A 6,927-nucleotide genomic window follows, 5' to 3' on the forward strand; every position below is an offset into this window, starting at 1 on the left:
CGCTGACCCTCTTGGTCCCTGAGATTCACCACAAGCAGGCCAGCATGTGAGAAAAGCAGCATTAGAGGATTGCTGTACTAGCCGCTAATAGCTTGTACATTATGGGAAAGGTTAATGCTCACATTAAATAAGTAATGGCAGAAATACTGGATTCTCAGCTGGGGAGGAGAAAGGACACTTGGAGAATAAAGCCATCAACGGAAGATGGATTACTCAGCCCTAAATGTTACAATGATGAGAGTATATTGGAAGAAGATCCGGTCTGCCCTTACAGTGCACTCTCTGCACGTAGCCAATGTGTGGCTGAGCCATCACACAGGAGAGTGCAGCTGCAACCTCACTACAATCCAGCCACAAAGTGACTCAGCTTTGTCATTGGTTCTTCCATAGGATTGGGTAGGTGTGAGGGTGTACCAGTGTGGTAGTATAGGTGGGAGTAGGGTAGTAGGGTAGGTGTGGGTGTACAAGTGTGAGTAGTATAGGTGGGAGTAGGGTAGGTGTGAGGGTGTACCAGTGTGAGTAGTATAGGTGGGAGTAGGGTAGGTGTGAGGGTGTACCAGTGTGAGTAGTATAGGTGGGAATTGGATAGGTGTAATGTGAACCAGTCTGAGTAGTATAGGTGGGGGTATGGTAGGTGTGAGGGTGTACCAGTGTGAATAGTATAGGTGGGAGCAGGGTGGGTGTGAGGGTGTACTAGTGTGAGTAGTATAGGTGGGAGTAGGGTAGGTGTGAGGGTGTATTAGTGTGAGTAGTATAGGTGGGAGTAGGATAGGTGTGAGGTTGTATTAGTGTGGGTAGTATAGGTGGGAGTAGGGTAGGTGTGAGGGTGTACCAGTGTGAGTAGTATAGGTGGGAGTAAGGTAGGTGTGAGGGTGTACCAGTGTGAGTAGTATAGGTGGGAATTGGATAGGTGTAATGTGTACCAGTCTGAGTAGTATAGGTGGGGGTATAGTAGGTGTGAGGGTGTACCAGTGTGAATAGTATAGGTGGGAGCAGGGTGGGTGTGAGGGTGTACTAGTGTGAGTAGTATAGGTGGGAGTAGGATAGGTGTGAGGGTGTATTAGTGTGAGTAGTATAGGTGGGAGTAGGGTAGGTGTGAGGGTGTACTAGTGTGAGTAGTATAGGTGGAGTAGGGTAGGTGTGAGGGTGTATTAGTGTGGGTAGTATAGGTGGGAGTAGGGTAGGTGTGAGGGTGTATTAGTGTGAGTAGTATAGGTGGGAGTAGGGTAGATGTGAGGGTGTACTAGTGTGAGTAGTATAGGTGGGAGTAGGGTAGGTGTGAGGGTGTACCAGTGTGGGTAGTATAGGTGGGAGTAGGGTAGGTGTGAAAGGGTATTAGTGTGGGCAGTATAGTTGGGAGTAGGGTAGGTGTGAGGAGGCATTAGTGGAGTAGTATAGGTGGGAGTAGAGTAAGTGTGTGTGAGGGGGCATTAATGGAGTGGTATAGGTAGGGTTAGTGTAGGTGTGAGGGAGCATTAGTGTGGTTAGTATAGATGGGAGTAGGGTAGGTGTGAGGGCATTAATGTGGGTAGTATAGATGGGACTAGGGCAGAGGTTCCCAAACGCGGTCCTCAAGGCTCCCCAACAGTTCAGGTTTTAGTGATATCCATGGTTAAGCATAGGTGGCTAAATCAAATTGGCTGAGGTACTAATTAAGTCACCTATGCTGAACCATGGATCTCTCTAAAACATGAATTGTTGGGGAGCCTTGAGGACCGTGATTGCAGGGTCGGCTCTAGGGGTGTTCGACCAGTGCGGTCGAACAGGGACCCCACCGATAGAGGACGCACCCCTCCCCAACATCCCGATTTCAGCGGGACAGTAATGTCCCGCTGTTCCACCCGTAGGCCGAAGTGGCCCGCGGGTGGTCAAATCGGGAGGTTGGGGACCCCAACCGCCACATCTGAATGGATGCTGCGCACATGCACGCGGTATCCATTCAGTGACGGGAGAGGGCTGGTGGAAGCCCAGCTAGTGAGGCTACCCCTAGCCTGACATTATTTGGAGGCATGCCATGCGGGCACGCCTCCAAATATCAGCACATGGGGGGCGTGGTATATGGTAATTAGGCCACACACCCATTTTCAGACACGCGCAGTGTTAGGGAGCGCAGTGATGAGCCGGCACAGGGTGCTCTCACCCCTGGAGCCGGCCCTGCGTGATTGGGAACTTCTGGACTAAGGTAAATGTGAGGGGGCATTAGTGCGGATAGCAGGTTTTATGTTGGTGGCGACACAGCAAAAATATTGAAGCTGTGACAGAGATGGGGAGCAGGTCAGAGCTATATCAAAGAGAGCAAGAGGGGGGAGTATTATCAGATGAGGTTGTATGAAGGGGTATGGTTCTGGGCATATGAAAAATGACAAGTCTCTACACTGCCACATACTGGACACTGGTGTAATAGCAGCTTCCCACTTCTCCCTAACACACTACACAATTGGGGGGATTTATCAAAGCTTGGAAAGAAATAAAGTAGAGAGAGATCACATACAAACCAATCAGCTCCTAAATGTCATTGTAACGTGGCCGTTAGGAGCTGATTGGTTTGTACTTTATCTCCGTCCACTTTCTCTCTCTCCAAGGCTTAGTACATAGACCCCAGTATTTCTTAGCCTGGTGAGAACAGTGTGTGGCAAGACACCTGTAATTCTCTGTTAAGAAGCTACAAAAGGCCGATCATACGGCTTACGGAGAGTTAAACTTACAGGTGAATGTCCCTAGTCAGTTATTCATATAGAATAATTAATGGAACATGCATTTCTACTTTCTTAAGAACACGATGAAGGCATTTCCAAGTGGAAATGCCCGAGCCAGACAGCCGGTGAGAGCTAAATCCTGCTCTCTATTACTTCGCAGTCTCTAGGTGGGGAAACGCTAAAATAACTGTGTGTTCTGGATTTCGCTGCATGATTTATTTACCCCCCTGAATGCACAGAATGCAGATAAGGGTTGCAGTCTTGTATTATTGATGACAGTCTGAGTAACCGCAGTAAAACACGCTGCCATCCATTCGCACATACAGTCTGTTCCTGCAGTAAAAGTGCCACTTTGCAGAACACGAATAGGATCATATTAATAAATAAAGGAGATGACGAGGCAGGGGTGGGGGAGCTGGAGGTACCAGGTTCTTCTCTCCATGTCCATGATGATATCAGACTAATAAGTATAAGATAATTAGACCCTACAGGATAAATAAAACTTTGCTCTCTATTCCCCACCATTCAGCCTACAGATACAATCCGTGACTTCCTGTCCCCAGAGTTACTATCGGTACAAAGCAGAGTTCTACTGATTACCTGGTAAAGGAATTCTCCTATTTTATCCTACTGCACTATAAATGGCAGGAATATCAGCCTCCGCGCTGCGGGAAGTTAATCAGTTCTCCGATTCACCTACCAAGAGCTTAGCGCATGGGGAGGGAGGATTAACTGTGATTGTAACATCTCCAGGCTCATCACCAAAGAAAAAACAGATACAGAGTACAACAAGGGGGCTTTGGGGCGTCATCTCTGATGGCAAGTCATGCTGGGAAATGTAGTCCCTCAACTGCCTTTGCCTACATCTGGTGCACAGTTTACACATGGTGAGTCACAAGTCTACTAAGGTCGCACATTCAATGTCATTGGGATTCATGATGGATGTTGATGAGGTTGAAATAAAATAACAATTAGGGCTAAAGTGACTCTAACCTTGCAGCTGTGTAATGAAGACTTAGGGGTCTATTTACTAAGCAGTGTTAGGAGACAGAGCGAAAAGTGATAAGGTGCCAGCCAATCAGCTCCCAACCAACCGTCATTTTTCAAACACAGCCTCACAGCCTGTGAAATGACGGTGGTAGGAGCTGATTGGCTGGCACCTTATCACTTTCTTATCACTTTCCACTTTGTCTCCTAACATTGCTTAGTAAATAGACCCCTAAATGAAATGGGGGAATCCAGCATCCTAAATTGACTGTACTATCAACGGTGGCACTACAAATACTAGAATGTCCCACCACCAGCCACTAGATTATTCGCTACAATGATGTTAATAGGTAAACCATACATTTCCCTCTTTTTCAATATATTCGGTTAATGTACCAAGCAAAATATATGTTGAGTTTAGTAACTTTTTTTTTTGGTACCGATAATTAGCAGATAATTGGCCTAATTCAGAGATGGACACAAATAATGCTGATTTGCATGCAGATCGAGCACTAACCTAGAGAGGCATAGGGCGCCCACCTATTTGCAACTGAATCATGGCTGGCAGCTCTCCTGGGCATCCTCCAATGCCCAAATCCCAAAAGATAAGCAACACAGTAATTGATAGACTGGACCCATGAGACACAACACTCAACAACAGTGTTGTGTCTCATCGGTCCGGTATAGGCTATTGGGCGCTATCGAGTACTAACCTGCCTGGAAATCTGCAGAGCACTGCTCCGCTCCAAGTAACCTACTGTATGAAAGAATGTGATATTGTGCAGAGCTTTTCATACTTTGAAATATTAAGCCAACATTTTTATAAATTAGGGGGGGGGGGGGGGGGGGGGGGGGGGGGGGGGGGGGGGGGGGGAGAGGTTGAATGATAAAGTCTTGCCAATCAATGAATGTACAAACAGCTACGACTAATTAGGTAAATGAATTAGAAGTTGCACTCTACTTGCTGCCATATATTTGTGAAAATTTGTCCCACATTCTTAGCCACTCACTGTGATTAATAAATATTACAATAGCTGCTTACAATCACAATATCAGGAAAAAAAAACACATAAAACACAAGAGCAAAGCCAGTCTGCTATTATACTAGTTTATTTGTGCTCATAAACCATGAAAAGCATCAGCCATTCTGGCAGTCTCTCATTACAGCTCCCAATCAGGGGAGCGTGAGATTGCAAAACTCAATTAAAATGCCACCAAAACCAACATTTTATTTTGGGTGGAGATCATCCAGTTATAATAAAGTAAAAAGTTAAACATTCCTGTGGCGCAGCGATCCTGCGGTCCTGGGGGCTCCCCGGAAAGTCCCATAGCTCCAGCTTTCAGTGGCATCGTGTTCACAGGATAGTGGTACTGACAAGCACACGTTGTATTAGAAAAGGCCAGGCTGTCCTGTGGGACTATCTTGGCCAGGAATGGGATTGAAATACCAGCGGCTGTTTAGCTGCTGGTTCAAATACAGACCGCGGAGCCCGACAGGAGAACATCCGGACGAAGGAAGGTAAGCATCTTAACCCTCCCCCCTCCCACCCCCTAATCCTCGGTGTTGCCTAACCATAACATTTTTGGGGTGGTGCCTAACCCTAACCCCCTCTTCCCACACCCTAAACCTAACCCTCTCGGGGGGGTGCCTAACTCTAACCTCCCCCCGGTGGTGCCTAGCGCTAACCCCCCTCTCCCCCCCCTAACCCTCCCTGGGGGGTGCCTAACCCTAAGTCCCCCCAGGACATGCCTAAACATAACCCCCCTGCCACGGCTCATACTTACATGCCTAAGGTCTCTTACGATTGGGATGATGGCTGTCGGGATTCCGGCGCTCGTGTCCTAAATCGTGCAGAGATAGCGGCATCTGTATTTTGTCCAAGAGTGGGATTCAGGCGGCGGTATATCATCCGCCGGGTTATTAACTACATCCCCTTGGGGATATCGAGCTAGTTGCTACAACTTTATAAACTAAATCCCAAACTAATCTTTACATCAGAGTAGGCGTAAACTCATAACAAAATGCTTCCGTATCACCTACAGTATATGTGCGAATCGATTCCTCCTACATATAAACAAGCGCTTCCATTTCTTTATATTAGTTGCTCTGTAATAGAACAGTGTTGTTCCTGCACAGGAATCTCCGTGCCAATGATCAATAACTGATTATCACCACTGGATGTAATTCAGAAACAGCTGCACAGTGACTATTCCCTAAAACAGGTCTAAATTATTATGAACTTGCCCGCGTCACCTCCACATAAGTTTTCTAGAACTCAGTATATTAGTGAATGTTCTTTAGTTTAACCAGTCACGGTGGTCACAGAGGTAGCCGTTTGGGGGTCCCTCGTATACTGCGGATTCATGTGTTTAATTAAATACAAAATGCTAAATTTCCCTCTCTCACGTCCTCCTGCCAGCATGTTCTGTGCAACAACCCTCTAAGGCACTTATAAATTAAATGATGAATAGTTATGAACGGTTAGCTCAGCACCGCATACAATCAATTTCAGTGTCATGTATCTCAGAAACTCTGCTCTGTCTTACAGAAATTACATTTCCCTTCTCCCTCATAACATCCATTATGGAAAACCATTTTCCGCAGTGCAGGTTATACAGTTGTTTCACATCACATCCTTGCGTGTAAAATAGCCCTTCTAGTCTTGCCATGCCATGGCGTGGCTCGGTAGCGTAGAACATCTTTTCGTGTGTCTTTTTACCTTCAAATGTGTCCTATTCGCACAGCGGTGTAAATAGGACGCACAAGCAGCTTCTGCTGATTAAACGATATGCTGCATGCCTATATTCTGTGTGACTGCGGCTGTATCTGCATGCGAAATGCTGCGTTACACTGTCACAGCCTCTGACACTAACGTAGTAACGCAGCATTTCACATGCAGATACAGCTATGTCACAGCCTCTGACACTGTAAACGTAGCATTTCACATGCAGATACAGCTATGTCACAGCCTCTGACACTGTAACGTAGTAACGCATTATTTCACATGCAGATACAGCCGCAGTCACACACAATATAGGCATGCCGCACATTTTAATCAGCAGAAGCTGCTTGTGCATCCTAAGGTAAAAAGTCGCACATGAAAGACGTTCAACGCTACCAAGTCGCACGGCGCTCGTGCGTTAAGTTTAACGCGACTTGTAGTGTATGGAAGTAAGATGTATGTGACACATCTGTATGTACAACAAATACAGCAGAGATATGGGGACAAAGCGTAGTGGTTGA

The sequence above is a fragment of the Taudactylus pleione genome, unplaced genomic scaffold, assembly GCF_031769625.1.
Source record: "Taudactylus pleione unplaced genomic scaffold, aTauple2 ptg000442l, whole genome shotgun sequence".
In the NCBI taxonomy this organism is placed as follows: domain Eukaryota; kingdom Metazoa; phylum Chordata; class Amphibia; order Anura; family Myobatrachidae; genus Taudactylus; species Taudactylus pleione.